Raw genomic sequence first — 10,870 nt, 5'->3', positions numbered from 1 at the left:
TTCAGATGTATTTCATAGAAATTCGTGAATATGCATAAATAAATATAATGCATTCCACTGGTGAAAATAGAATGTCAGTTCGTTTTGGTTTTTATATTGAATGATGAGAGCTCATGATTGTTTGCTACCTTCGGCGATATTGACATTACAACTGTCTCTGAGCGTCAACATGGCTTAATTTAATCTTCTTCTTTAACGGGCACAATTATTCCCATGTTCTTGGGGGGTTGGCTCGGGGAAAGCATGACCCAAGTCTTTAACGAAGCAGATGGCCTGATGTTTGACTCCGGTTAGGGCAGGAATTTAGACTATGGTGCTGGTGATAGCTCACCTACTCTTCGCGAAGAACACCATGGGGGCTTTAAAGTCTAAGAAACCATGCCGGAAGATGTGTTGCTTGTTTAACATCCATCCAAGAGATGGCACATATTGATGAATCGCCTTGCCTGTGAAACACCAGGATGACAGTGTATGGGTGGGTCGGGATTCAAACCCAGGCTTGACAGCTTAGAGTCGAGAATGTGTATCCTGAGGCCATCCTGCTAATAGGTGAGAGAGTGTATACTGAGGCCATCCTGCTAATAGGTGAGAATGTGTATCATGAGGACATCCTGCTTAGAGGTGAGAATGTGTATCCTGAGGCCATCCTGCTAATAGGTGAGAGAATGTATCCTGAGGACATCCTGCTTAGAGGTGAGAGAGTGTATCCTGAGGCCATCCTGCTTAGAGGTGAGAGTGTGTATCCTGAGGTCATCCTGCTTAGAGGTGAGAATGTGTATCCTGAGGACATCCTGCTTAGAGGTGAGAATGTGTATCCTGAGGACATCCTGCTTAGAGGTGAGAATGTGTATCCTGAGGACATCCTGCCTTGAGGTGAGAATGTGTATCCTGAGGCCATCCTGCCTTGAGGTGAGAATGTGTATCCTGAGGCCATCCTGCTTAGAGGTGAGAGAGTGTATCCTGAGGACATCCTGCTAATAGGTGAGAGTGTGTATCCTGAGGACATCCTGCTTAGAGGTGAGAATGTGTATCCTGAGGCCATCCTGCTAATAGGTGAGAGAATGTATCCTGAGGACATCCTGCTTAGAGGTGAGAGAGTGTATCCTGAGGCCATCCTGCTTAGAGGTGAGAGTGTGTATCCTGAGGTCATCCTGCTTAGAGGTGAGAATGTGTATCCTGAGGACATCCTGCTTAGAGGTGAGAATGTGTATCCTGAGGACATCCTGCTTAGAGGTGAGAATGTGTATCCTGAGGACATCCTGCTTAGAGGTGAGAATGTGTATCCTGAGGACATCCTGCTTAGATGTGAGAATGTGTATCCTGAGGACATCCTGCTTAGAGGTGAGAATGTGTATCCTGAGGACATCCTGCTTAGAGGTGAGAGAGTGTATCCTGAGGCCATCCTGCTTAGAGGTGAGAGTGTGTATCCTGAGGTCATCCTGCTAAGAGGTGAGAATGTGTATCCTGAGGACATCCTGCTTAGAGGTGAGAATGTGTATCCTGAGGACATCCTGCTTAGAGGTGAGAGTGTGTATCCTGAGGCCATCCTGCTAATAGGTGAGAGTGTGTATCATGAGGATATCCTGCTTAGAGGTGAGAGTGTGTATCCTGAGGACATCCTGCTTAGAGGTGAGAGAGTGTATCCTGAGGCCATCCTGCTTAGAGGTGAGAGTGTGTATCCTGAGGTCATCCTGCTTAGAGGTGAGAATGTGTATCCTGAGGACATCCTGCTTAGAGGTGAGAATGTGTATCCTGAGGACATCCTGCTTAGAGGTGAGAATGTGTATCCTGAGGACATCCTGCCTTGAGGTGAGAATGTGTATCCTGAGGACATCCTGCTAATAGGTGAGAGTGTGTATCCTGAGGACATCCTGCTTAGAGGTGAGAATGTGTATCCTGAGGCCATCCTGCTAATAGGTGAGAGAATGTATCCTGAGGACATCCTGCTTAGAGGTGAGAGAGTGTATCCTGAGGCCATCCTGCTTAGAGGTGAGAGTGTGTATCCTGAGGTCATCCTGCTTAGAGGTGAGAATGTGTATCCTGAGGACATCCTGCTTAGAGGTGAGAATGTGTATCCTGAGGACATCCTGCTTAGAGGTGAGAATGTGTATCCTGAGGACATCCTGCTTCGAGGTGAGAATGTGTATCCTGAGGACATCCTGCTTAGATGTGAGAATGTGTATCCTGAGGACATCCTGCCTTGAGGTGAGAATGTGTATCCTGAGGCCATCCTGCTTAGAGGTGAGAGAGTGTATCCTGAGGACATCCTGCTTAGAGGTGAGAATGTGTATCCTGAGGACATCCTGCTTAGAGGTGAGAATGTGTATCCTGAGGACATCCTGCTTAGAGGTGAGAATGTGTATCCTGAGGACATCCTGCTTAGAGGTGAGAATGTGTATCCTGAGGACATCCTGCTTAGAGGTGAGAATGTGTATCCTGAGGACATCCTGCTTAGATGTGAGAATGTGTATCCTGAGGACATCCTGCTTAGAGGTGAGAATGTGTATCCTGAGGACATCCTGCTTAGAGGTGAGAGAGTGTATCCTGAGGCCATCCTGCTTAGAGGTGAGAGTGTGTATCCTGAGGTCATCCTGCTAAGAGGTGAGAATGTGTATCCTGAGGACATCCTGCTTAGAGGTGAGAATGTGTATCCTGAGGACATCCTGCTTAGAGGTGAGAGTGTGTATCCTGAGGTCATCCTGCTTAGAGGTGAGAATGTGTATCCTGAGGACATCCTGCTTAGAGGTGAGAGTGTGTATCCTGAGGCCATCCTGCTAATAGGTGAGAGTGTGTATCATGAGGATATCCTGCTTAGAGGTGAGAGTGTGTATCCTGAGGACATCCTGCTTAGAGGTGAGAGAGTGTATCCTGAGGCCATCCTGCTTAGAGGTGAGAGTGTGTATCCTGAGGTCATCCTGCTTAGAGGTGAGAATGTGTATCCTGAGGACATCCTGCTTAGAGGTGAGAATGTGTATCCTGAGGACATCCTGCTTAGAGGTGAGAATGTGTATCCTGAGGACATCCTGCCTTGAGGTGAGAATGTGTATCCTGAGGCCATCCTGCCTTGAGGTGAGAATGTGTATCCTGAGGCCATCCTGCTTAGAGGTGAGAGAGTGTATCCTGAGGACATCCTGCTAATAGGTGAGAGTGTGTATCCTGAGGACATCCTGCTTAGAGGTGAGAATGTGTATCCTGAGGCCATCCTGCTAATAGGTGAGAGAATGTATCCTGAGGACATCCTGCTTAGAGGTGAGAGAGTGTATCCTGAGGCCATCCTGCTTAGAGGTGAGAATGTGTATCCTGAGGACATCCTGCTTAGAGGTGAGAGTGTGTATCCTGAGGTCATCCTGCTTAGAGGTGAGAATGTGTATCCTGAGGACATCCTGCTTAGAGGTGAGAATGTGTATCCTGAGGACATCCTGCTTAGAGGTGAGAATGTGTATCCTGAGGCCATCCTGCTTAGAGGTGAGAATGTGTATCCTGAGGCCATCCTGCTTAGAGGTGAGAATGTGTATCCTGAGGACATCCTGCTTAGAGGTGAGAATGTGTATCCTGAGGCCATCCTGCTTAGAGGTGAGAGTGTGTATCCTGAGGTCATCCTGCTTAGAGGTGAGAATGTGTATCCTGAGGACATCCTGCTTAGAGGTGAGAATGTGTATCCTGAGGACATCCTGCTTAGAGGTGAGAATGTGTATCCTGAGGACATCCTGCTTAGAGGTGAGAATGTGTATCCTGAGGACATCCTGCTTAGATGTGAGAATGTGTATCCTGAGGACATCCTGCCTTGAGGTGAGAATGTGTATCCTGAGGCCATCCTGCTTAGAGGTGAGAGAGTGTATCCTGAGGACATCCTGCTTAGAGGTGAGAATGTGTATCCTGAGGACATCCTGCTTAGAGGTGAGAATGTGTATCCTGAGGACATCCTGCTTAGAGGTGAGAGTGTGTATCCTGAGGACATCCTGCTTAGAGATGAGAGTGTGTATCCTGAGGCCATCCTGCTCATAGGTGAGAGTGTGTATCCTGAAGACATCCTGCTAAAAGGTGAGAGAGTGTATCCTGAGGACAATCCTGCTAATAGGTGAGAGTGTGTATCATGAGGATATCCTGCTTAGAGGTGAGAGTGTGTATCCTGAGGACATCCTGCTTAGAGGTGAGAGTGTGTATCCTGAGGACATCCTGCTTAGAGATGAGAGTGTGTATCCTGAGGCCATCCTGCTAATAGGTGAGAGTGTGTATCCTGAGGACATCCTGCTAATAGGTGAGAGAGTGTATCCTGAGGACATCCTGCTAATAGGTGAGAGAGTGTATCCTGAGGCCATCCTGCTAATAGGTGAGAGTGTGTATCCTGAAGCCATCCTGCTAATAGGTGAGAGAGTGTATCCTGAGGCCATCCTGCTAATAGGTGAGAGAGTGTATCCTGAGGCCATCCTGCTAATAGGTGAGAGTGTGTATCCTGAGGCCATCCTGCTAATAGGTGAGAGTGTGTATCCTGAGGACATCCTGCTAATAGGTGAGAGAGTGTATCCTGAGGCCATCCTGCTAATAGGTGAGAGTGTGTATCCTGAGGCCATCCTGCTAATAGGTGAGAGTGTGTATCCTGAGGACATCCTGCTAATAGGTGAGAGAGTGTATCCTGAGGCCATCCTGCTAATAGGTGAGAGTGTGTATCCTGAGGACATCCTGCTAATAGGTGAGAGAGTGTATCCTGAGGACATCCTGCTAATAGGTGAGAGAGTGTATCCTGAGGACATCCTGCTAATAGGTGAGAGAGTGTATCCTGAGGACATCCTGCTTAGAGATGAGAGTGTGTATCCTGAGGCCATCCTGCTAATAGGTGAGAGTGTGTATCCTGAGGACATCCTGCTAATAGGTGAGAGTGTGTATCCTGAGGACATCCTGCTAATAGGTGAGAGAGTGTATCCTGAGGACATCCTGCTAATAGGTGAGAGTGTGTATCCTGAGGACATCCTGCTAATAGGTGAGAGAGTGTATCCTGAGGACATCCTGCTAATAGGTGAGAGAGTGTATCCTGAGGACATCCTGCTTAGAGATGAGAGTGTGTATCCTGAGGCCATCCTGCTAATAGGTGAGAGAGTGTATCCTGAGGACATCCTGCTAATAGGTGAGAGTGTGTAACCTGAGGCCATCCTGCTAATAGGTGAGAGAGTGTATCCTGAGGACATCCTGCTTAGAGGTGAGAGTGTGTATCCTGAGGACATCCTGCTTAGAGGTGAGAATGTGTATCCTGAGGACATCCTGCTTAGAGGTGAGAATGTGTATCCTGAGGCCATCCTGCTAATAGGTGAGAGTGTGTATCCTGAGGCCATCCTGCTAATAGGTGAGAGTGTGTATCCTGAGGACATCCTGCTTAGAGGTGAGAGTGTGTAAAATGAGGCCATCCTGCTTAGAGGTGAGAGTGTGTATCCTGAGGCCATCCTGCTAATAGGTGAGAGAGTGTATCCTGAGGACATCCTGCTTAGAGGTGAGAGTGTGTATCCTGAGGCCATCCTGCTTAGAGGTGAGAGTGTGTATCCTGAGGCCATCCTGCTAATAGGTGAGAGAGTGTATCCTGAGGACATCCTGCTTAGAGGTGAGAGTGTGTATCCTAAGGACATCCTGCTTAGAGGTGAGAATGTGTATCCTGAGGCCATCCTGCTAAAAGGTGAGAGTGTGTATCCTGAGACCATCCTGCTAATAGGTGAGAGTGTGTATCCTGAGGACATCCTGCTTAGAGGTGAGAGTGTGTAAAATGAGGCCATCCTGCTAATAGGTGAGAGTGTGTATCCTGAGGACATCCTGCTTCGAGGTGAGAGTGTGTATCATGAGGACATCCTGCTTAGAGGTGAGAGTGTGTATCCTGAGGACATCCTGCTAATAGGTGAGAGTGTGTATCCTGAGGACATCCTGCTAATAGGTGAGAGTGTGTATCCTGAGGCCATCCTGCTAATAGGTGAGAGTGTGTATCATGAGGATATCCTGCTTAGAGGTGAGAGTGTGTATCCTGAGGACATCCTGCTTAGAGGTGAGAGAGTGTATCCTGAGGCCATCCTGCTAATAGGTGAGAGAGTGTATCCTGAGGACATCCTGCTAATAGGTGAGAGAGTGTATCCTGAGGACATCCTGCTTAGAGATGAGAGTGTGTATCCTGAGGCCATCCTGCTAATAGGTGAGAGTGTGTATCCTGAGGCCATCCTGCTAATAGGTGAGAGTGTGTATCCTGAGGACATCCTGCTTAGAGGTGAGAGTGTGTAAAATGAGGCCATCCTGCTTAGAGGTGAGAGTGTGTATCCTGAGGCCATCCTGCTAATAGGTGAGAGAGTGTATCCTGAGGACATCCTGCTAATAGGTGAGAGTGTGTATCCTGAGGCCATCCTGCTTAGAGGTGAGAGTGTGTATCCTGAGGCCATCCTGCTAAAAGGTGAGAGAGTGTATCCTGAGGACATCCTGCTTAGAGGTGAGAGTGTGTATCCTAAGGACATCCTGCTTAGAGGTGAGAATGTGTATCCTGAGGCCATCCTGCTAATAGGTGAGAGTGTGTATCCTGAGACCATCCTGCTAATAGGTGAGAGTGTGTATCCTGAGGACATCCTGCTTAGAGGTGAGAGTGTGTAAAATGAGGCCATCCTGCTAATAGGTGAGAGTGTGTATCCTGAGGACATCCTGCTTCGAGGTGAGAGTGTGTATCATGAGGACATCCTGCTTAGAGGTGAGAGTGTGTATCCTGAGGACATCCTGCTAATAGGTGAGAGTGTGTATCCTGAGGACATCCTGCTAATAGGTGAGAGTGTGTATCCTGAGGACATCCTGCTTATAGGTGAGAGTGTGTAACCTGAGGCCATCCTGCTAATAGGTGAGAGTGTGTAAAATGACGACATCCTGCTTAGAGGTGAGAGTGTGTAAAATGAGGCCATCCTGCTAATAGGTGAGAGAGTGTATCCTGAGGACATCCTGCTAATAGGTGAGAGAGTGTATCCTGAGGACATCCTGCTAATAGGTGAGAGAGTGTATCCTGAGGACATCCTGCTTAGAGGTGAGAGTGTGTATCCTGAGGACATCCTGCTTAGAGGTGAGAATGTGTATCCTGAGGACATCCTGCTTAGAGGTGAGAATGTGTATCCTGAGGCCATCCTGCTAATAGGTGAGAGTGTGTATCCTGAGGCCATCCTGCTAATAGGTGAGAGTGTGTATCCTGAGGACATCCTGCTTAGAGGTGAGAGTGTGTAAAATGAGGCCATCCTGCTTAGAGGTGAGAGTGTGTATCCTGAGGCCATCCTGCTAATAGGTGAGAGAGTGTATCCTGAGGACATCCTGCTTAGTGGTGAGAGTGTGTATCCTGAGGCCATCCTGCTTAGAGGTGAGAGTGTGTATCCTGAGGCCATCCTGCTAATAGGTGAGAGAGTGTATCCTGAGGACATCCTGCTTAGAGGTGAGAGTGTGTAAAATGAGGCCATCCTGCTTAGAGGTGAGAGTGTGTATCCTGAGGCCATCCTGCTAATAGGTGAGAGTGTGTATCCTGAGGACATCCTGCTTAGAGGTGAGAGTGTGTAAAATGAGGCCATCCTGCTTAGAGGTGAGAGTGTGTATCCTGAGGCCATCCTGCTAATAGGTGAGAGAGTGTATCCTGAGGACATCCTGCTTAGAGGTGAGAGTGTGTATCCTGAGGCCATCCTGCTTAGAGGTGAGAGTGTGTATCCTGAGGCCATCCTGCTAATAGGTGAGAGAGTGTATCCTGAGGACATCCTGCTTAGAGGTGAGAGTGTGTATCCTAAGGACATCCTGCTAATAGGTGAGAGAGTGTATCCTGAGGACATCCTGCTAATAGGTGAGAGTGTGTATCATGAGGATATCCTGCTTAGAGGTGAGAGTGTGTATCCTGAGGACATCCTGCTTAGAGGTGAGAGTGTGTATCCTGAGGACATCCTGCTTAGAGATGAGAGTGTGTATCCTGAGGCCATCCTGCTAATAGGTGAGAGTGTGTATCCTGAGGCCATCCTGCTAATAGGTGAGAGTGTGTATCCTGAGGACATCCTGCTAAAAGGTGAGAGAGTGTATCCTGAGGACATCCTGCTAATAGGTGAGAGTGTGTATCATGAGGATATCCTGCTTAGAGGTGAGAGTGTGTATCCTGAGGACATCCTGCTTAGAGGTGAGAGTGTGTATCCTGAGGACATCCTGCTTCGAGATGAGAGTGTGTATCCTGAGGCCATCCTGCTAATAGGTGAGAGTGTGTATCCTGAGGCCATCCTGCTAATAGGTGAGAGAGTGTATCCTGAGGACATCCTGCTAATAGGTGAGAGAGTGTATCCTGAGGACATCCTGCTTAGAGATGAGAGGGTGTATCCTGAGGCCATCCTGCTAATAGGTGAGAGTGTGTATCCTGAGGACATCCTGCTAATAGGTGAGAGAGTGTATCCTGAGGACATCCTGCTAATAGGTGAGAGAGTGTATCCTGAGGACATCCTGCTAATAGGTGAGAGTGTGTATCCTGAGGCCATCCTGCTAATAGGTGAGAGAGTGTATCCTGAGGACATCCTGCTTAGAGGTAAGAGTGTGTATCCTGAGGACATCATGCTTAGAGGTGAGAATGTGTATCCTGAGGACATCCTGCTTAGAGGTGAGAATGTGTATCCTGAGGACATCCTGCTTAGAGGTGAGAATGTGTATCCTGAGGCCATCCTGCTAATAGGTGAGAGTGTGTATCCTGAGGCCATCCTGCTAATAGGTGAGAGTGTGTATCCTGAGGACATCCTGCTTAGAGGTGAGAGTGTGTAAAATGAGGCCATCCTGCTTAGAGGTGAGAGTGTGTATCCTGAGGCCATCCTGCTAATAGGTGAGAGAGTGTATCCTGAGGACATCCTGCTTAGAGGTGAGAGTGTGTATCCTGAGGCCATCCTGCTTAGAGGTGAGAGTGTGTATCCTGAGGCCATCCTGCTTAGAGGTGAGAGTGTGTATCCTGAGGCCATCCTGCTAATAGGTGAGAGAGTGTATCCTGAGGACATCCTGCTTAGAGGTGAGAGTGTGTATCCTGAGGCCATCCTGCTTAGAGGTGAGAGTGTGTATCCTGAGGCCATCCTGCTAATAGGTGAGAGAGTGTATCCTGAGACCATCCTGCTAATAGGTGAGAGTGTGTATCCTGAGGACATCCTGCTTAGAGGTGAGAGTGTGTAAAATGAGGCCATCCTGCTAATAGGTGAGAGTGTGTATCCTGAGGACATCCTGCTTCGAGGTGAGAGTGTGTATCATGAGGACATCCTGCTTAGAGGTGAGAGTGTGTATCCTGAGGACATCCTGCTAATAGGTGAGAGTGTGTATCCTGAGGCCATCCTGCTAATAGGTGAGAGTGTGTATCATGAGGATATCCTGCTTAGAGGTGAGAGTGTGCATCCTGAGGACATCCTGCTTAGAGGTGAGAGAGTGTATCCTGAGGCCATCCTGCTTAGAGGTGAGAGTGTGTATCCTGAGGTCATCCTGCTTAGAGGTGAGAATGTGTATCCTGAGGACATCCTGCTTAGAGGTGAGAATGTGTATCCTGAGGACATCCTGCTTAGAGGTGAGAATGTGTATCCTGAGGACATCCTGCCTTGAGGTGAGAATGTGTATCCTGAGGCCATCCTGCCTTGAGGTGAGAATGTGTATCCTGAGGACATCCTGCTTAGAGGTGAGAGAGTGTATCCTGAGGACATCCTGCTTAGAGGTGAGAATGTGTATCCTGAGGACATTCTGCTTAGAGGTGAGAATGTGTATCCTGAGGACATCCTGCTTAGAGGTGAGAGTGTGTATCCTGAGGACATCCTGCTTAGAGGTGAGAGAGTGTATCCTGAGGACATCCTGCTAATAGGTGAGAGTGTGTATCCTGAGGACATCCTGCTAAAAGGTGAGAGAGTGTATCCTGAGGACATCCTGCTAATAGGTGAGAGTGTGTATCATGAGGATATCCTGCTTAGAGGTGAGAGTGTGTATCCTGAGGACATCCTGCTTAGAGGTGAGAGTGTGTATCCTAAGGACATCCTGCTAATAGGTGAGAGAGTGTATCCTGAGGACATCCTGCTTAGAGGTGAGAGTGTGTATCCTGAGGCCATCCTGCTTCGAGGTGAGAATGTGTATCCTGAGGCCATCCTGCTTAGAGGTGAGAATGTGTATCCTGAGGCCATCCTGCTAATAGGTGAGAGTGTGTATCCTGAGGCCATCCTGCTAATAGGTGAGAGAGTGTATCCTGAGGCCATCCTGCTTAGAGGTGAGAATGTGTATCCTGAGGCCATCCTGCTAATAGGTGAGAGTGTGTATCCTGAGACCATCCTGCTAATAGGTGAGAGTGTGTATCCTGAGGACATCCTGCTTAGAGGTGAGAGTGTGTAAAATGAGGCCATCCTGCTAATAGGTGAGAGTGTGTATCCTGAGGACATCCTGCTTCGAGGTGAGAGTGTGTATCATGAGGACATCCTGCTTAGAGGTGAGAGTGTGTATCCTGAGGACATCCTGCTAATAGGTGAGAGTGTGTATCCTGAGGACATCCTGCTAATAGGTGAGAGTGTGTATCCTGAGGCCATCCTGCTAATAGGTGAGAGTGTGTATCATGAGGATATCCTGCTTAGAGGTGAGAGTGTGTATCCTGAGGACATCCTGCTTAGAGGTGAGAGAGTGTATCCTGAGGCCATCCTGCTTAGAGGTGAGAGTGTGTATCCTGAGGTCATCCTGCTTAGAGGTGAGAATGTGTATCCTGAGGACATCCTGCTTAGAGGTGAGAATGTGTATCCTGAGGACATCCTGCTTAGAGGTGAGAATGTGTATCCTGAGGACATCCTGCCTTGAGGTGAGAATGTGTATCCTGAGGACATCCTGCCTTGAGGTGAGAATGTGTATCCTGAGGCCA

The sequence above is a fragment of the Myxine glutinosa genome, chromosome 1 (genome assembly GCF_964187855.1).
Source record: "Myxine glutinosa chromosome 1, kmMyxGlut1.1, whole genome shotgun sequence".
In the NCBI taxonomy this organism is placed as follows: domain Eukaryota; kingdom Metazoa; phylum Chordata; class Myxini; order Myxiniformes; family Myxinidae; genus Myxine; species Myxine glutinosa.
The sequence above is the reverse complement of the archived record's forward strand: the minus strand, read 5'-3'. Positions refer to the sequence as shown.